Here is a 19,558-nt window from a genome sequence, read left to right on the forward strand (position 1 = left end):
ATTCTTTTCTAAGTTCACACACTTTTCTACTCAAACACTAAAGATGAATGAAGACTCTTCACTTTTTCAAAAACACCTCTCTAATTTGAAGTTTACCTCTATTCATATCATTTTAAAATATACCTTGCTGAAGAATGGATTAGTTGAATTCAACAATAGAGTGATCATTCACCTCTATCTTGTTCTTTGTCATTTTCTTTTCCCTATTTCAGTCAATGCATTCCTACAAAAATCTTCACAATACCAAGCATTTTATTTAATTTTTAAGATAACTTATTCTAAAGTTCATAGAACCAGATGTTTATTCTTAAATTGTATTCAACACTTGTTTAATGAAAATTATTCGGAAAGCATGGAGAAAACAGTTAGGTGCTGCTGAAATTTGAACTCAGGATTTCCTATTTACGAGACAGGCGCTTTAACCACTAAGCCACAGCACCAATGTTAATAGTAAAAAATGCATAAATAATTTATTATTGATGATGAAAATGTGTTTTCTGCTATAAATTCTTCTATATATGTATTGTAATCTTAAACACGAAAAGATACTCAATCAATACGCAAGGATTAATATGTTTTAATAAACAGGTACTCTTATAAAACCCAATTTCATTTCTTGAATTCTTTACAATTTTGTTTCATGAAGGTATTAATATTGCTCAAATCTCGGTAGAAATTTCATCTACGTCTTTCTCATAGATATATCGTTTTTTTCATTTTGCAATAACAGTATTCATTCTATAATCTTGAAAATACTTGGGTTTTTATAAGGTTTAAGATGATCTTTTCAACAGTAAGATGAATCAGACTTTTATATTTTAATTGTATCGGAATAAGACCTAATGAAAATGATTTGTTATATAACAATGAGAAAAGCAAGGCACTGCTGAGAGTTGAACTCAGGATCTCCTGTTTACTAGACAGGCGCTTTAACTAGCTAAGCCACAGCGCCCACTTGATTCTTAATTTTGAAACACTTTTCTTTATGGTGTTCAAGAGAATATTGCTTTTTTACTTTGATATTCTTTTCTAAGTTCACACACTTCTCTACTCAAACACTAAAGATGAATGAAGACTCTTCACTTATTCAAAAACACCTCTCTAATTTGAAGTTTACCCTATTCATATCATTTTAAACTATACCTTGCTGAAGAATGGATTAGTTGAATTCAACAATAGAGTGATCATTCACCTCTATCTTGTTCTTTGCCATTTTCTTTTCCCTATTTCAGTGAATGCATTCCTACAAAAATCTTCACAATACCAAGCATTTTATTTATTTTTAAGAAAACGTATTCTAAAGTTCAAAGAACCAGATGTTTATTCTTAAATTGTATTCAACACTTGTTTGATGAAAATTATTCGGGAAACATGGAGAAAACAGTTAGGTGCTGCTGAGATTTGAACTCAGGATTTCCTGCTTACGAGTCAGGCGCTTTAACCACTAAGCCACAGTACCAATGTTAATAATAAAAAATGCATACATTATTTATTGTTGATGATGAAAATGTGTTTCCTGCTATAAATTCTTCTTGATATGTATTGTAATCTTAAACACAAAAAGATACTCAATCACTACGCAAGGATTAATATGTTTTAATAAACAGGTACTCTTATAAAACCCAATTTCATTTCTTGAATTCTTTACAATTTTGTTTCATGAAGTTATTAATATTGCTCAAATCTAGGTAGAAATTTCATCTACGTCTATCTCATAGATATGTAGATTTTTCATTTTGCAATAACAGTATTCATTCTATAATCTTGAAAATACTTGGGGTTTTATAAGGTTTAAGATGATCTTTTCAACAGTAAGATGAATCAGACTTTTATATTTTGATTGTATCGGAATAAGACCTAATGAAAATGATTTGTTATATAACAATGAGAAAAGCAAGGCGCTGCTGAGAGTTGAACTCAGGATCTCCTGTTTACTAGACAGGTGCTTTAACCACTAAGCCACAGCACCTACATTACTAGTAAAAAACTCATAAATAATTTATTGTTGATGATGAAAATTTGTTTTCTGCTACAAATTCTTCTATATATGTATAGTAATCTTAAACACGAAAAGATACTCAATCACTACGCAAGGATTAATATGTTTTAATAAACAGGTACTCTTATAAAACCTAATTTCATTTCTTGAATTCTTTACAATTTTTTTTCATGAAGGTATTAATATTGCTCAAATCTAGGTAGAAATTTCATCTACTTCTTTCTCATAGATATGTATTTTTTTCATTTTGCAATAACAGTATTCATTCTATAATCTTGAAAATACTTGGGTTTTTATAAGGTTTAAGATGATCTTTTCAACAGTAAGATGAATCAGACTTTTATATTTTGATTGTATCGGAATAAGACCTAATGAAAATGATTTGTTATATAACAATGAGAAAAGCAAGGCGCTGCTGAGAGTTGAACTCAGGATCTCCTGTTTACTAGACAGGTGCTTTAACCACTAAGCCACAGCACCTACATTACTAGTAAAAAACTCATAAATAATTTATTGTTGATGATGAAAATTTGTTTTCTGCTACAAATTCTTCTATATATGTATAGTAATCTTAAACACGAAAAGATACTCAATCACTACGCAAGGATTAATATGTTTTAATAAACAGGTACTCTTATAAAACCTAATTTCATTTCTTGAATTCTTTACAATTTTTTTTCATGAAGGTATTAATATTGCTCAAATCTAGGTAGAAATTTCATCTACTTCTTTCTCATAGATATGTATTTTTTTCATTTTGCAATAACAGTATTCATTCTATAATCTTGAAAATACTTGGGTTTTTATAAGGTTTAAGATGATCTGTTCAACAGTAAGATGAATCAGACTTTTATATTTTATTTGTATCGGAATAAGACCTAATGAAAATGATTTGTTATATAACAATGAGAAAAGCAAGGCACTGCTGAGATTTGAACTCAGGATCTCCTGTTTACTAGACAGGCGCTTTAACCAGCTAAGCCAAAGCACCCACTTGATTCTTAATTTTGAAACACTTTTCTTTATGGTGTTCAAGAGAATATTGCTTTTTCACTTTCATATTCTTTTCTAAGTTCACACACTTTTCTACTCAAACACTAAAGATGAATGAAGACTCTTCACTTTTTCAAAAACACCTCTCTAATTTGAAGTTTACCTCTATTCATATCATTTTAAAATATACCTTGCTGAAGAATGGATTAGTTGAATTCAACAATAGAGTGATCATTCACCTCTATCTTGTTCTTTGTCATTTTCTTTTCCCTATTTCAGTCAATGCATTCCTACAAAAATCTTCACAATACCAAGCATTTTATTTAATTTTTAAGATAACTTATTCTAAAGTTCATAGAACCAGATGTTTATTCTTAAATTGTATTCAACACTTGTTTAATGAAAATTATTCGGAAAGCATGGAGAAAACAGTTAGGTGCTGCTGAAATTTGAACTCAGGATTTCCTATTTACGAGACAGGCGCTTTAACCACTAAGCCACAGCACCAATGTTAATAGTAAAAAATGCATAAATAATTTATTATTGATGATGAAAATGTGTTTTCTGCTATAAATTCTTCTATATATGTATTGTAATCTTAAACACGAAAAGATACTCAATCAATACGCAAGGATTAATATGTTTTAATAAACAGGTACTCTTATAAAACCCAATTTCATTTCTTGAATTCTTTACAATTTTGTTTCATGAAGGTATTAATATTGCTCAAATCTCGGTAGAAATTTCATCTACGTCTTTCTCATAGATATATCGTTTTTTTCATTTTGCAATAACAGTATTCATTCTATAATCTTGAAAATACTTGGGTTTTTATAAGGTTTAAGATGATCTTTTCAACAGTAAGATGAATCAGACTTTTATATTTTAATTGTATCGGAATAAGACCTAATGAAAATGATTTGTTATATAACAATGAGAAAAGCAAGGCACTGCTGAGATTTGAACTCAGGATCTCCTGTTTACTAGACAGGCGCTTTAACTAGCTAAGCCACAGCGCCCACTTGATTCTTAATTTTGAAACACTTTTCTTTATGGTGTTCAAGAGAATATTGCTTTTTTACTTTGATATTCTTTTCTAAGTTCACACACTTCTCTACTCAAACACTAAAGATGAATGAAGACTCTTCACTTATTCAAAAACACCTCTCTAATTTGAAGTTTACCCTATTCATATCATTTTAAACTATACCTTGCTGAAGAATGGATTAGTTGAATTCAACAATAGAGTGATCATTCACCTCTATCTTGTTCTTTGCCATTTTCTTTTCCCTATTTCAGTGAATGCATTCCTACAAAAATCTTCACAATACCAAGCATTTTATTTATTTTTAAGATAACGTATTCTAAAGTTCAAAGAACCAGATGTTTATTCTTAAATTGTATTCAACACTTGTTTGATGAAAATTATTCGGGAAACATGGAGAAAACAGTTAGGTGCTGCTGAGATTTGAACTCAGGATTTCCTGCTTACGAGTCAGGCGCTTTAACCACTAAGCCACAGTACCAATGTTAATAATAAAAAATGCATACATTATTTATTGTTGATGATGAAAATGTGTTTCCTGCTATAAATTCTTCTTGATATGTATTGTAATCTTAAACACAAAAAGATACTCAATCACTACGCAAGGATTAATATGTTTTAATAAACAGGTACTCTTATAAAACCCAATTTCATTTCTTGAATTCTTTACAATTTTGTTTCATGAAGTTATTAATATTGCTCAAATCTAGGTAGAAATTTCATCTACGTCTTTCTCATAGATATGTAGATTTTTCATTTTGCAATAACAGTATTCATTCTATAATCTTGAAAATACTTGGGGTTTTATAAGGTTTAAGATGATCTTTTCAACAGTAAGATGAATCAGACTTTTATATTTTAATTGTATCGGAATAAGACCTAATGAAAATGATTTGTTATATAACAATGAGAAAAGCAAGGCGCTGCTGAGAGTTGAACTCAGGATCTCCTGTTTACTAGACTGGCGCTTTAACCACTAAGCCACAGCACCAACATTACTTGTGTAAAACTCATAAATAATTTATTGTTGATGATGAAAATTTGTTTTCTGCTACAAATTCTTCTATATATGTATAGTAATCTTAAACACGAAAAGATACTCAATCACTACGCAAGGATTAATATGTTTTAATAAACAGGTACTCTTATAAAACCCAATTTCATTCCTTGAATTCTTTACAATTTTGTTTCATGAAGGTATTAATATTGCTCAAATCTAGGTAGAAATTTCATCTACGTCTTTCTCATAGATATGTAGTTTTTTTCATTTTGCAATAACAGTATTCATTCTATAATCTTGAAAATACTTGGGTTTTTATAAGGTTTAAGATGATCTTTTCAACAGTAAGATGAATCAGACTTTTATATTTTAATTGTATCGGAATAAGACCTAATGAAAATGATTTGTTATATAACAATGAGAAAAGCAAGGCACTGCTGAGAGTTGAACTCAGGATCTCCTGTTTACTAGACAGGCGCTTTAACTAGCTAAGCCACAGCGCCCACTTGATTCTTAATTTTGAAACACTTTTCTTTATGGTGTTCAAGAGAATATTGCTTTTTTACTTTGATATTCTTTTCTAAGTTCACACACTTCTCTACTCAAACACTAAAGATGAATGAAGACTCTTCACTTATTCAAAAACACCTCTCTGATTTGAAGTTTACCCTATTCATATCATTTTAAACTATACCTTGCTGAAGAATGGATTAGTTGAATTCAACAATAGAGTGATCATTCACCTCTATCTTGTTCTTTGCCATTTTCTTTTCCCTACTTCAGTGAATGCATTCCTACAAAAATCTTCACAATACCAAGCATTTTATTTAATTTTTAAGATAACGTATTCTAAAGTTCAAAGAACCAGATGTTTATTCTTAAATTGTATTCAACACTTGTTTGATGAAAATTATTCGGAAAGCATGGAGAAAACAGTTAGGTGCTGCTGAGATTTAAACTCAGGATTTCCTGTTTACGAGTCAGGCGCTTTAACCACTAACCCACAGCACCAATGTTAATAATAAAAAATGCATAAATAATTTATTGTTGATGATGAAAATGTGTTTCCTGCTATAAATTCTTCTTTATATGTATTGTTATCTTAAACACGAAAAGATACTCAATCAATACGCAAGGATTAATATGTTTTAATAAACAGGTACTCTTATAAAATCCAATTTCATTTCTTGAATTCTTTACAATTTTTTTCATGAAGGTATTAATATTGCTCAAATCTAGGTAGAAATTTCATCTACGTCTTTCTCATAGATATGTACTTTTTTCATTTTGCAATAACATTATTCATTCTATAATCTTGAAAATACTTGGGTTTTTATAAGGTTTAAGATGATCTGTTCAATAGTAAGATGAATCAGACTTTTATATTTTAATTGTATCTGAATAAGACCTAATGAAAATGATTTGTTATATAACAATGAGAAAAACAAGGCACTCCTGAGAGTTGAACTCAGGATCTCCTGTTTACTAGACAGGCGCTTTAACCAGCTAAGCCACAGCACCCACTTGATTCTTAATTTTGAAACACTTTTCTTTATGGTGTTCAAGAGAATATTGCTTTTTCACCTTCATATTCTTTTCTAAGTTCACACACTTCTCTACTCAAACCCCTAAGATGAATGAAGACTCTTCATTTATTCAAAAATACCTCTCTAATTTGAAATTTACCCTATTCATATCATTTTAAACTATACCTTGCTGAAGAATGGATTAGTTGAATTCAACAATAGAGTGATCATTCACCTCTATCTTGTTCTTTGTCATTTTCTTTTCCCTATTTCAGTCAATGCATTCCTACAAAAATCTTCACAATACCAATCATTTTATTTAATTTTTAAGATAACTTATTCTAAAGTTCATAGAACCAGATGTTTATTCTTAAATTGTATTCAACACTTGTTTAATGAAAATTATTCGGAAAGCATGGAGAAAGCAGTTAGGTGCTGCTGAAATTTGAACTCAGGATTTCCTATTTACGAGACAGGCGCTTTAACCACTAAGCCACAGCACCAACGTTAATAGTAAAAAATGCATAAATAATTTATTATTGATGATGAAAATGTGTTTTCTGCTATAAATTCTGCTTTATATGTATTGTAATCTTAAACACAAAAAGATACTCAATCAATACGCAAGGATTAATATGTTTTAATAAACAGGTACTCTTATAAAACCCAATTTCATTTCTTGAATTCTTTACAATTTTGTTTCATGAAGGTATTAATATTGCTCAAATCTAGGTAGAAATTTCATCTACGTCTTTCTCATAGATATATAGTTTTTTTTATTTTGCAATAACAGTATTCATTCTATAATCTTGAAAATACTTGGGCTTTTTATAAGGTTTAAGATGATCTTTTCAACAGTAAGATGAATCAGACTTTTATATTTTAATTGTATCGGAATAAGACCTAATGAAAATGATTTGTTATATAACAATGAGAAAAGCAAGGCACTGCTGAGAGTTGAACTCAGGATCTCCTGTTTACTAGACAGGCGCTTTAACCAGCTAAGCCACAGCACCCACTTGATTCTTAATTTTGAAACACTTTTCTTTATGGTGTTCAAGAGAAGATTGCTTTTTCACTTTCATATTCTTTTCTAAGTTCACAAACTTCTCTACTCAAACACTTAAGATGAATGAAGACTCTTCACTTATTCAAAAACACCTCTCTAATTTGAAGTTTACCCTATTCATATTATTTTAAAATATACCTTGCTGAAGAATGGATTAGTTGAATTCAACAATAGAGTGATCATTCACCTCTATCTTGTTCTTTGCCATTTTCTTTTCCCTATTTCAGTGAATGCATTCCTACAAAAATCTTCACAATACCAAGCATTTTATTTATTTTTAAGATAACGTATTCTAAAGTTCAAAGAACCAGATGTTTATTCTTAAATTGTATTCAACACTTGTTTGATGGAAATTAATCAGAAAGCATGGAGAAAACAGTTAGGTGCTGCTGAGATTTGAACTCAGGATTTCCTGCTTACGAGTCAGGCGCTTTAACCACTAAGCCACAGCACCAATGTTAATAATAAAAAATGCATAAATTATTTATTGTTGATGATGAAAATGTGTTTCCTGCTATAAATTCTTCTTTATATGTATTGTAATCTTAAACACGAAAAGATACTCAATCACTACGCAAGGATTAATATGTTTTAATAAACAGGTACTCTTATAAAACCCAATTTCATTTCTTGAATTCTTTACAATTTTGTTTCATGAAGTTATTAATATTGCTCAAATCTAGGTAGAAATTTCATCTACGTCTATCTCATAGATATGTAGATTTTTCATTTTGCAATAACAGTATTCATTCTATAATCTTGAAAATACTTGGGGTTTTATAAGGTTTAAGATGATCTTTTCAACAGTAAGATGAATCAGACTTTTATATTTTGATTGTATCGGAATAAGACCTAATGAAAATGATTTGTTATATAACAATGAGAAAAGCAAGGCGCTGCTGAGAGTTGAACTCAGGATCTCCTGTTTACTAGACAGGTGCTTTAACCACTAAGCCACAGCACCTACATTACTAGTAAAAAACTCATAAATAATTTATTGTTGATGATGAAAATTTGTTTTCTGCTACAAATTCTTCTATATATGTATAGTAATCTTAAACACGAAAAGATACTCAATCACTACGAAAGGATTAATATGTTTTAATAAACAGGTACTCTTATAAAACCTAATTTCATTTCTTGAATTCTTTACAATTTTTTTTCATGAAGGTATTAATATTGCTCAAATCTAGGTAGAAATTTCATCTACTTCTTTCTCATAGATATGTATTTTTTTCATTTTGCAATAACAGTATTCATTCTATAATCTTGAAAATACTTGGGTTTTTATAAGGTTTAAGATGATCTGTTCAACAGTAAGATGAATCAGACTTTTATATTTTAATTGTATCGGAATAAGACCTAATGAAAATGATTTGTTATATAACAATGAGAAAAGCAAGGCACTGCTGAGATTTGAACTCAGGATCTCCTGTTTACTAGACAGGCGCTTTAACCAGCTAAGCCAAAGCACCCACTTGATTCTTAATTTTGAAACACTTTTCTTTATGGTGTTCAAGAGAATATTGCTTTTTCACTTTCATATTCTTTTCTAAGTTCACACACTTTTCTACTCAAACACTAAAGATGAATGAAGACTCTTCACTTTTTCAAAAACACCTCTCTAATTTGAAGTTTACCTCTATTCATATCATTTTAAAATATACCTTGCTGAAGAATGGATTAGTTGAATTCAACAATAGAGTGATCATTCACCTCTATCTTGTTCTTTGTCATTTTCTTTTCCCTATTTCAGTCAATGCATTCCTACAAAAATCTTCACAATACCAAGCATTTTATTTAATTTTTAAGATAACTTATTCTAAAGTTCATAGAACCAGATGTTTATTCTTAAATTGTATTCAACACTTGTTTAATGAAAATTATTCGGAAAGCATGGAGAAAACAGTTAGGTGCTGCTGAAATTTGAACTCAGGATTTCCTATTTACGAGACAGGCGCTTTAACCACTAAGCCACAGCACCAATGTTAATAGTAAAAAATGCATAAATAATTTATTATTGATGATGAAAATGTGTTTTCTGCTATAAATTCTTCTATATATGTATTGTAATCTTAAACACGAAAAGATACTCAATCAATACGCAAGGATTAATATGTTTTAATAAACAGGTACTCTTATAAAACCCAATTTCATTTCTTGAATTCTTTACAATTTTGTTTCATGAAGGTATTAATATTGCTCAAATCTCGGTAGAAATTTCATCTACGTCTTTCTCATAGATATATCGTTTTTTTCATTTTGCAATAACAGTATTCATTCTATAATCTTGAAAATACTTGGGTTTTTATAAGGTTTAAGATGATCTTTTCAACAGTAAGATGAATCAGACTTTTATATTTTAATTGTATCGGAATAAGACCTAATGAAAATGATTTGTTATATAACAATGAGAAAAGCAAGGCACTGCTGAGAGTTGAACTCAGGATCTCCTGTTTACTAGACAGGCGCTTTAACTAGCTAAGCCACAGCGCCCACTTGATTCTTAATTTTGAAACACTTTTCTTTATGGTGTTCAAGAGAATATTGCTTTTTTACTTTGATATTCTTTTCTAAGTTCACACACTTCTCTACTCAAACACTAAAGATGAATGAAGACTCTTCACTTATTCAAAAACACCTCTCTAATTTGAAGTTTACCCTATTCATATCATTTTAAACTATACCTTGCTGAAGAATGGATTAGTTGAATTCAACAATAGAGTGATCATTCACCTCTATCTTGTTCTTTGCCATTTTCTTTTCCCTATTTCAGTGAATGCATTCCTACAAAAATCTTCACAATACCAAGCATTTTATTTATTTTTAAGATAACGTATTCTAAAGTTCAAAGAACCAGATGTTTATTCTTAAATTGTATTCAACACTTGTTTGATGAAAATTATTCGGGAAACATGGAGAAAACAGTTAGGTGCTGCTGAGATTTGAACTCAGGATTTCCTGCTTACGAGTCAGGCGCTTTAACCACTAAGCCACAGTACCAATGTTAATAATAAAAAATGCATACATTATTTATTGTTGATGATGAAAATGTGTTTCCTGCTATAAATTCTTCTTGATATGTATTGTAATCTTAAACACAAAAAGATACTCAATCACTACGCAAGGATTAATATGTTTTAATAAACAGGTACTCTTATAAAACCCAATTTCATTTCTTGAATTCTTTACAATTTTGTTTCATGAAGTTATTAATATTGCTCAAATCTAGGTAGAAATTTCATCTACGTCTATCTCATAGATATGTAGATTTTTCATTTTGCAATAACAGTATTCATTCTATAATCTTGAAAATACTTGGGGTTTTATAAGGTTTAAGATGATCTTTTCAACAGTAAGATGAATCAGACTTTTATATTTTGATTGTATCGGAATAAGACCTAATGAAAATGATTTGTTATATAACAATGAGAAAAGCAAGGCGCTGCTGAGAGTTGAACTCAGGATCTCCTGTTTACTAGACAGGTGCTTTAACCACTAAGCCACAGCACCTACATTACTAGTAAAAAACTCATAAATAATTTATTGTTGATGATGAAAATTTGTTTTCTGCTACAAATTCTTCTATATATGTATAGTAATCTTAAACACGAAAAGATACTCAATCACTACGCAAGGATTAATATGTTTTAATAAACAGGTACTCTTATAAAACCTAATTTCATTTCTTGAATTCTTTACAATTTTTTTTCATGAAGGTATTAATATTGCTCAAATCTAGGTAGAAATTTCATCTACTTCTTTCTCATAGATATGTATTTTTTTCATTTTGCAATAACAGTATTCATTCTATAATCTTGAAAATACTTGGGTTTTTATAAGGTTTAAGATGATCTTTTCAACAGTAAGATGAATCAGACTTTTATATTTTGATTGTATCGGAATAAGACCTAATGAAAATGATTTGTTATATAACAATGAGAAAAGCAAGGCGCTGCTGAGAGTTGAACTCAGGATCTCCTGTTTACTAGACAGGTGCTTTAACCACTAAGCCACAGCACCTACATTACTAGTCAAAAACTCATAAATAATTTATTGTTGATGATGAAAATTTGTTTTCTGCTACAAATTCTTCTATATATGTATAGTAATCTTAAACACGAAAAGATACTCAATCACTACGCAAGGATTAATATGTTTTAATAAACAGGTACTCTTATAAAACCTAATTTCATTTCTTGAATTCTTTACAATTTTTTTTCATGAAGGTATTAATATTGCTCAAATCTAGGTAGAAATTTCATCTACTTCTTTCTCATAGATATGTATTTTTTTCATTTTGCAATAACAGTATTCATTCTATAATCTTGAAAATACTTGGGTTTTTATAAGGTTTAAGATGATCTGTTCAACAGTAAGATGAATCAGACTTTTATATTTTATTTGTATCGGAATAAGACCTAATGAAAATGATTTGTTATATAACAATGAGAAAAGCAAGGCACTGCTGAGATTTGAACTCAGGATCTCCTGTTTACTAGACAGGCGCTTTAACCAGCTAAGCCAAAGCACCCACTTGATTCTTAATTTTGAAACACTTTTCTTTATGGTGTTCAAGAGAATATTGCTTTTTCACTTTCATATTCTTTTCTAAGTTCACACACTTTTCTACTCAAACACTAAAGATGAATGAAGACTCTTCACTTTTTCAAAAACACCTCTCTAATTTGAAGTTTACCTCTATTCATATCATTTTAAAATATACCTTGCTGAAGAATGGATTAGTTGAATTCAACAATAGAGTGATCATTCACCTCTATCTTGTTCTTTGTCATTTTCTTTTCCCTATTTCAGTCAATGCATTCCTACAAAAATCTTCACAATACCAAGCATTTTATTTAATTTTTAAGATAACTTATTCTAAAGTTCATAGAACCAGATGTTTATTCTTAAATTGTATTCAACACTTGTTTAATGAAAATTATTCGGAAAGCATGGAGAAAACAGTTAGGTGCTGCTGAAATTTGAACTCAGGATTTCCTATTTACGAGACAGGCGCTTTAACCACTAAGCCACAGCACCAATGTTAATAGTAAAAAATGCATAAATAATTTATTATTGATGATGAAAATGTGTTTTCTGCTATAAATTCTTCTATATATGTATTGTAATCTTAAACACGAAAAGATACTCAATCAATACGCAAGGATTAATATGTTTTAATAAACAGGTACTCTTATAAAACCCAATTTCATTTCTTGAATTCTTTACAATTTTGTTTCATGAAGGTATTAATATTGCTCAAATCTCGGTAGAAATTTCATCTACGTCTTTCTCATAGATATATCGTTTTTTTCATTTTGCAATAACAGTATTCATTCTATAATCTTGAAAATACTTGGGTTTTTATAAGGTTTAAGATGATCTTTTCAACAGTAAGATGAATCAGACTTTTATATTTTAATTGTATCGGAATAAGACCTAATGAAAATGATTTGTTATATAACAATGAGAAAAGCAAGGCACTGCTGAGATTTGAACTCAGGATCTCCTGTTTACTAGACAGGCGCTTTAACTAGCTAAGCCACAGCGCCCACTTGATTCTTAATTTTGAAACACTTTTCTTTATGGTGTTCAAGAGAATATTGCTTTTTTACTTTGATATTCTTTTCTAAGTTCACACACTTCTCTACTCAAACACTAAAGATGAATGAAGACTCTTCACTTATTCAAAAACACCTCTCTAATTTGAAGTTTACCCTATTCATATCATTTTAAACTATACCTTGCTGAAGAATGGATTAGTTGAATTCAACAATAGAGTGATCATTCACCTCTATCTTGTTCTTTGCCATTTTCTTTTCCCTATTTCAGTGAATGCATTCCTACAAAAATCTTCACAATACCAAGCATTTTATTTATTTTTAAGATAACGTATTCTAAAGTTCAAAGAACCAGATGTTTATTCTTAAATTGTATTCAACACTTGTTTGATGAAAATTATTCGGGAAACATGGAGAAAACAGTTAGGTGCTGCTGAGATTTGAACTCAGGATTTCCTGCTTACGAGTCAGGCGCTTTAACCACTAAGCCACAGTACCAATGTTAATAATAAAAAATGCATACATTATTTATTGTTGATGATGAAAATGTGTTTCCTGCTATAAATTCTTCTTGATATGTATTGTAATCTTAAACACAAAAAGATACTCAATCACTACGCAAGGATTAATATGTTTTAATAAACAGGTACTCTTATAAAACCCAATTTCATTTCTTGAATTCTTTACAATTTTGTTTCATGAAGTTATTAATATTGCTCAAATCTAGGTAGAAATTTCATCTACGTCTTTCTCATAGATATGTAGATTTTTCATTTTGCAATAACAGTATTCATTCTATAATCTTGAAAATACTTGGGGTTTTATAAGGTTTAAGATGATCTTTTCAACAGTAAGATGAATCAGACTTTTATATTTTAATTGTATCGGAATAAGACCTAATGAAAATGATTTGTTATATAACAATGAGAAAAGCAAGGCGCTGCTGAGAGTTGAACTCAGGATCTCCTGTTTACTAGACTGGCGCTTTAACCACTAAGCCACAGCACCAACATTACTTGTGTAAAACTCATAAATAATTTATTGTTGATGATGAAAATTTGTTTTCTGCTACAAATTCTTCTATATATGTATAGTAATCTTAAACACGAAAAGATACTCAATCACTACGCAAGGATTAATATGTTTTAATAAACAGGTACTCTTATAAAACCCAATTTCATTCCTTGAATTCTTTACAATTTTGTTTCATGAAGGTATTAATATTGCTCAAATCTAGGTAGAAATTTCATCTACGTCTTTCTCATAGATATGTAGTTTTTTTCATTTTGCAATAACAGTATTCATTCTATAATCTTGAAAATACTTGGGTTTTTATAAGGTTTAAGATGATCTTTTCAACAGTAAGATGAATCAGACTTTTATATTTTAATTGTATCGGAATAAGACCTAATGAAAATGATTTGTTATATAACAATGAGAAAAGCAAGGCACTGCTGAGAGTTGAACTCAGGATCTCCTGTTTACTAGACAGGCGCTTTAACTAGCTAAGCCACAGCGCCCACTTGATTCTTAATTTTGAAACACTTTTCTTTATGGTGTTCAAGAGAATATTGCTTTTTTACTTTGATATTCTTTTCTAAGTTCACACACTTCTCTACTCAAACACTAAAGATGAATGAAGACTCTTCACTTATTCAAAAACACCTCTCTGATTTGAAGTTTACCCTATTCATATCATTTTAAACTATACCTTGCTGAAGAATGGATTAGTTGAATTCAACAATAGAGTGATCATTCACCTCTATCTTGTTCTTTGCCATTTTCTTTTCCCTACTTCAGTGAATGCATTCCTACAAAAATCTTCACAATACCAAGCATTTTATTTAATTTTTAAGATAACGTATTCTAAAGTTCAAAGAACCAGATGTTTATTCTTAAATTGTATTCAACACTTGTTTGATGAAAATTATTCGGAAAGCATGGAGAAAACAGTTAGGTGCTGCTGAGATTTAAACTCAGGATTTCCTGTTTACGAGTCAGGCGCTTTAACCACTAACCCACAGCACCAATGTTAATAATAAAAAATGCATAAATAATTTATTGTTGATGATGAAAATGTGTTTCCTGCTATAAATTCTTCTTTATATGTATTGTTATCTTAAACACGAAAAGATACTCAATCAATACGCAAGGATTAATATGTTTTAATAAACAGGTACTCTTATAAAATCCAATTTTATTTCTTGAATTCTTTACAATTTTTTTCATGAAGGTATTAATATTGCTCAAATCTAGGTAGAAATTTCATCTACGTCTTTCTCATAGATATGTACTTTTTTCATTTTGCAATAACATTATTCATTCTATAATCTTGAAAATACTTGGGTTTTTATAAGGTTTAAGATGATCTGTTCAATAGTAAGATGAATCAGACTTTTATATTTTAATTGTATCTGAATAAGACCTAATGAAAATGATTTGTTATATAACAATGAGAAAAACAAGGCACTCCTGAGAGTTGAACTCAGGATCTCCTGTTTACTAGACAGGCGCTTTAACCAGCTAAGCCAAAGCCCCCACTTGATTCTTAATTTTGAAACACTTTTCATTATGGTGTTCAAGAGCATATTGCTTTTTCACTTTCATATTCTTTTCTAAGTTCACACACTTCTCTACTCAAACACTTAGGATGAATGAAGACTCTTCACTTATTCAAAAACACCTCTCTAATTTGAAGTTTACCTCTATTCATATCATTTTAAAATATACCTTGCTGAAGAATGGATTAGTTGAATTCAAAAATAGAGTGATCATTCACCTCTATCTTGTTCTTTGTCATTTTCTTTTCCCTATTTCAGTCAATGCATTCCTACAAAAATCTTCACAATACCATTCATTTTATTTAATTTTTAAGATAACTTATTCTAAAGTTCATAGAAACAGATGTTTATTCTTAAATTGTATTCAACACGTGTTTGATGAAAATTATTCGGAAAGCATGGAGAAAACAGCTAGATGCTGCTGAGATTTGAACTCAGGATTTCCTGTTTACGAGACAGGCGCTTTAACCACTAAACCACAGCACCAACGCTAATAGTAAAACATGCATAAATAATTTATTGTTGATGATAAAAATGTGTTTTCTGCTAAAAATTCTTCTTTATATGTATTATAATCGTAAACACGAAAAGATACTCAATCACTACGCAAGGATTAATATGTTTTAATAAACAAGTACTCTTATAAAACCCAATTTCATTTCTTGAATTCTTTACAAATTTTTTTCATGAAGGTATTAATATTGCTCAAATCTAGGTAGAAATGTCATCTACTTCTTTCTCATAGATATGTATTTTTTTCATTTTGCAATAACAGTATTCATTCTATTATCTTGGAAATACTTGGGTTTTTATAAGGTTTAAGATGATCTGTTTAACAGTAAGATGAATCAGACTTTTATATTTTAATTGTATCGGAATAAGACTTAATGAAAATGATTTGTTATATAACAATGAGAAAAGCAAGGCACTGCTGAGAGTTGAACTCACGATTTCCTGTTTACTAGACAGTCGCTTTAACCTGCTAAGCCACAGCACCCACTTGATTCTTAATTTTGAAACACTTTTCTTTATGGTGTTGAAGAGAATATTTTGCATTTTCACTTTCATATTCTTTTCTAAGTTCACACACTTCTCTACTCAAACACTTAAGATGAATGAAGACTCTTCACTTATTCAAAAACACCTCTCTAATTTGAAGTTTACCCTATTCATATCATTTTAAAATATACCTTGCTGAAAAATGGATTAGTTGAATTCAACAATAGAGTGATCATTCGCCTCTATCTTGTTCATTGTCATTTTCTTTTCCCTATTTCAGTCAATGCATTCCTACAAAAATCTTCACAATACCAAGCAATTTATTTAATTTTTAAGATATCTTATTCTAAAGTTCATAGAACCAGATGTTTATTCTTAAATTGTATTCAACACTTGTTTGATGAAAATTATTCAGAAAGCATGGAGAAAACAGTTAGGTGCTGCAGAGATTTGAACTCAGGATTTCCTGTTTACGAGACAGGCGCTTTAACCACTAAGCCACAGCACCAACATTAATTGTAAAAAATGCATAAATAATTTATTGTTGATGATGAAAATGTGTTTTCTGCTATAAATTCTTCTTTATATGTATAGTAATCTTAAACACGAAAAGATACTCAATCACTACGCAAGGATTAATATGTTTTAATAAACAGGTACTCCTATAAAACCCAATTTCATTTCTTGAATTCTTTACAATTTTTTTTCATGAAGGTATTAATATTGCTCAAATCTAGGTAGAAATTTCATCTACTTCTTTCTCATAGATATGTATTTTTTTCATTTTGCAATAACAGTATTCATTCTATAATCTTGAAAATACTTGGGTTTTTATAAGGTTTAAGATGATCTGTTCAACAGTAAGATGAATTAGACTTTTATATTTTAATTGTAACGGAATAAGACCTAATGAAAATGATTTGTTATATAACAATGAGAAAAGCAAGGCACTGCTGAGAGTTGAACCCAGGATCTCCTGTTTAATAGACAGGTGCTTTAACCAGCTAAGCCACAGCACCCACTTGATTCTTAATTTTGAAACACTTTTCTTTATGGTGTTCAAGAGAAGATTGCTTTTTCACTTTCATATTCTTTTCTAAGTTCACACACTTCTCTACTCAAACACTTAAGATGAATGAAGACTCTTCACTTATTCAAAAACACCTCTCTAATCTGAAGTTTACCCTATTCATATCATTTTAAAATATACCTTGCTGAAGAATGGATTAGTTGAATTCAACAATAGAGTGATCATTCACCTCTATCTTGTTCTTTGCCATTTTCTTTTCCCTATTTCAGTGAATGCATTCCTACAAAAATCTTCACAATACCAAGCATTTTATTTAATTTTTAAGATAACGTATTCTAAAGTTCAAAGAACCAGATGTTTATTCTTAAATTGTATTCAACACTTGTTTGATGAAAATTATTCGGAAACAATGGAGAAAACAGTTAGGTGCTGCTGAGGTTTGAACTCAGGATTTCCTGTTTATGAGACAGGCGCTTTAACCACTAAGCCACAGCACCAACATTAATAGTAAAAAATGCATAAATAATTTCTTGTTGATGATGAAAATGTGTTTTCTGCTATAAATTCTTCTTTATATGTATTGTAATCTTAAACACGAAAAGATACTCAATCACTACGCAAGGATTATTATGTTTTAATAAACAGGTACTCTTGTAAAACCCAATTTCATTTCTTGAATTCTTTACAATATTTTTTCATGAAGGTATTAATATTGCTGAAATCTAGGTAGAAATTTCATCTACTTCTTTCTCATAGATATGTATTTTTTTCATTTTGCAATAATAGTATTCATTCTATAATCTTGAAAATACTTGGATTTTCATAAGGTTTAAGATGATCTGTTCAACAGTAAGATGAATCAGACTTTTATATTTGAATTGTATCGGAATAAGACCTAATGAAAATGATTTGTTATATAACAATTGAGAAAAGCAAGGCACTGCTGAGATTTGAACTCAGGATCTCCTGTTTACTAGACAGGCGCTTTAACTAGCTAAGCCACAGCACCCACTTGATTCTTAATTTTGAAACACTTTTCTTTACGGTGTTCAAGAGAATATTGCTTTTTTACTTTCATATTCTTTTCTAAGTTCACACACTTCTCTACTCAAACTCTTAAGATGAATGAAGACTCTTCACTTATTCAAAAACACCTCTCTAATTTGAAGTTTACCCTATTCATATCATTTTAAAATATACCTTGCTGAAAAATGGATTAGTTGAATTCAACAATAGAGTGATCATTCGCCTCTATCTTGTTCATTGTCATTTTCTTTTCCCTATTTCAGTCAATGCATTCCTACAAAAATCTTCACAATACCAAGCATTTTATTTAATTTTTAAGATATCTTATTCTAAAGTTCATAGAACCAGATGTTTATTCTTAAATTGTATTCAACACTTGTTTGATGAAAATTATTCAGAAAGCATGGAGAAAACAGTTAGGTGCTGCAGAGATTTGAACTCAGGATTTCCTGTTTACGAGACAGGCGCTTTAACCACTAAGCCACAGCACCAACATTAATTGTAAAAAATGCATAAATAATTTATTGTTGATGATGAAAATGTGTTTTCTGCTATAAATTCTTCTTTATATGTATAGTAATCTTAAACACGAAAAGATACTCAATCACTACGCAAGGATTAATATGTTTTAATAAACAGGTACTCTTATAAAACCCAATTTCATTTCTTGAATTCTTTACAATTTTTTTTCATGAAGGTATTAATATTGCTCAAATCTAGGTAGAAATTTCATCTACTTCTTTCTC

At 29.6% G+C, this 19,558-nt stretch overlaps 22 non-coding genes across 22 annotated transcripts; all 22 read right to left on the bottom strand.

The window, feature by feature from the left end:
* Nucleotides 1–878: 878 nt before the first annotated feature.
* TRNAT-AGU (transfer RNA threonine (anticodon AGU)) lies at nucleotides 879–952 on the bottom strand. Its single transcript has one exon. It is a non-coding gene; the product is annotated as a tRNA-Thr (tRNA).
* A 944-nt stretch (nucleotides 953–1,896) lies between these two features.
* Nucleotides 1,897–1,969, bottom strand: TRNAT-AGU (transfer RNA threonine (anticodon AGU)). The gene has a single exon. It is a non-coding gene; the product is annotated as a tRNA-Thr (tRNA).
* A 437-nt stretch (nucleotides 1,970–2,406) lies between these two features.
* Nucleotides 2,407–2,479, bottom strand: TRNAT-AGU (transfer RNA threonine (anticodon AGU)). Its single transcript has one exon. It is a non-coding gene; the product is annotated as a tRNA-Thr (tRNA).
* Nucleotides 2,480–3,937: 1,458 nt separating this feature from the next.
* Nucleotides 3,938–4,011, bottom strand: TRNAT-AGU (transfer RNA threonine (anticodon AGU)). Its single transcript has one exon. It is a non-coding gene; the product is annotated as a tRNA-Thr (tRNA).
* Nucleotides 4,012–4,955: 944 nt separating this feature from the next.
* TRNAT-AGU (transfer RNA threonine (anticodon AGU)) lies at nucleotides 4,956–5,028 on the bottom strand. Its single transcript has one exon. It is a non-coding gene; the product is annotated as a tRNA-Thr (tRNA).
* A 438-nt stretch (nucleotides 5,029–5,466) lies between these two features.
* TRNAT-AGU (transfer RNA threonine (anticodon AGU)) lies at nucleotides 5,467–5,540 on the bottom strand. Its single transcript has one exon. It is a non-coding gene; the product is annotated as a tRNA-Thr (tRNA).
* Nucleotides 5,541–6,484: 944 nt separating this feature from the next.
* On the bottom strand, nucleotides 6,485–6,558 carry TRNAT-AGU (transfer RNA threonine (anticodon AGU)). Its single transcript has one exon. It is a non-coding gene; the product is annotated as a tRNA-Thr (tRNA).
* A 947-nt stretch (nucleotides 6,559–7,505) lies between these two features.
* Nucleotides 7,506–7,579, bottom strand: TRNAT-AGU (transfer RNA threonine (anticodon AGU)). The gene has a single exon. It is a non-coding gene; the product is annotated as a tRNA-Thr (tRNA).
* Nucleotides 7,580–8,013: 434 nt separating this feature from the next.
* TRNAT-CGU (transfer RNA threonine (anticodon CGU)) lies at nucleotides 8,014–8,086 on the bottom strand. Its single transcript has one exon. It is a non-coding gene; the product is annotated as a tRNA-Thr (tRNA).
* Nucleotides 8,087–8,523: 437 nt separating this feature from the next.
* TRNAT-AGU (transfer RNA threonine (anticodon AGU)) lies at nucleotides 8,524–8,596 on the bottom strand. The gene has a single exon. It is a non-coding gene; the product is annotated as a tRNA-Thr (tRNA).
* A 1,458-nt stretch (nucleotides 8,597–10,054) lies between these two features.
* TRNAT-AGU (transfer RNA threonine (anticodon AGU)) lies at nucleotides 10,055–10,128 on the bottom strand. The gene has a single exon. It is a non-coding gene; the product is annotated as a tRNA-Thr (tRNA).
* A 944-nt stretch (nucleotides 10,129–11,072) lies between these two features.
* On the bottom strand, nucleotides 11,073–11,145 carry TRNAT-AGU (transfer RNA threonine (anticodon AGU)). Its single transcript has one exon. It is a non-coding gene; the product is annotated as a tRNA-Thr (tRNA).
* Nucleotides 11,146–11,582: 437 nt separating this feature from the next.
* Nucleotides 11,583–11,655, bottom strand: TRNAT-AGU (transfer RNA threonine (anticodon AGU)). The gene has a single exon. It is a non-coding gene; the product is annotated as a tRNA-Thr (tRNA).
* A 1,458-nt stretch (nucleotides 11,656–13,113) lies between these two features.
* On the bottom strand, nucleotides 13,114–13,187 carry TRNAT-AGU (transfer RNA threonine (anticodon AGU)). Its single transcript has one exon. It is a non-coding gene; the product is annotated as a tRNA-Thr (tRNA).
* Nucleotides 13,188–14,131: 944 nt separating this feature from the next.
* On the bottom strand, nucleotides 14,132–14,204 carry TRNAT-AGU (transfer RNA threonine (anticodon AGU)). The gene has a single exon. It is a non-coding gene; the product is annotated as a tRNA-Thr (tRNA).
* A 438-nt stretch (nucleotides 14,205–14,642) lies between these two features.
* TRNAT-AGU (transfer RNA threonine (anticodon AGU)) lies at nucleotides 14,643–14,716 on the bottom strand. Its single transcript has one exon. It is a non-coding gene; the product is annotated as a tRNA-Thr (tRNA).
* Nucleotides 14,717–16,170: 1,454 nt separating this feature from the next.
* On the bottom strand, nucleotides 16,171–16,243 carry TRNAT-CGU (transfer RNA threonine (anticodon CGU)). Its single transcript has one exon. It is a non-coding gene; the product is annotated as a tRNA-Thr (tRNA).
* Nucleotides 16,244–17,191: 948 nt separating this feature from the next.
* TRNAT-CGU (transfer RNA threonine (anticodon CGU)) lies at nucleotides 17,192–17,264 on the bottom strand. Its single transcript has one exon. It is a non-coding gene; the product is annotated as a tRNA-Thr (tRNA).
* A 437-nt stretch (nucleotides 17,265–17,701) lies between these two features.
* On the bottom strand, nucleotides 17,702–17,775 carry TRNAN-AUU (transfer RNA asparagine (anticodon AUU)). Its single transcript has one exon. It is a non-coding gene; the product is annotated as a tRNA-Asn (tRNA).
* A 435-nt stretch (nucleotides 17,776–18,210) lies between these two features.
* Nucleotides 18,211–18,283, bottom strand: TRNAM-CAU (transfer RNA methionine (anticodon CAU)). The gene has a single exon. It is a non-coding gene; the product is annotated as a tRNA-Met (tRNA).
* Nucleotides 18,284–18,721: 438 nt separating this feature from the next.
* Nucleotides 18,722–18,795, bottom strand: TRNAT-AGU (transfer RNA threonine (anticodon AGU)). Its single transcript has one exon. It is a non-coding gene; the product is annotated as a tRNA-Thr (tRNA).
* A 435-nt stretch (nucleotides 18,796–19,230) lies between these two features.
* TRNAT-CGU (transfer RNA threonine (anticodon CGU)) lies at nucleotides 19,231–19,303 on the bottom strand. Its single transcript has one exon. It is a non-coding gene; the product is annotated as a tRNA-Thr (tRNA).
* Nucleotides 19,304–19,558: the final 255 nt, after the last annotated feature.

This window comes from Lissotriton vulgaris, chromosome 12, assembly GCF_964263255.1.
Source record: "Lissotriton vulgaris chromosome 12, aLisVul1.2, whole genome shotgun sequence".
Classification (NCBI taxonomy): domain Eukaryota; kingdom Metazoa; phylum Chordata; class Amphibia; order Caudata; family Salamandridae; genus Lissotriton; species Lissotriton vulgaris.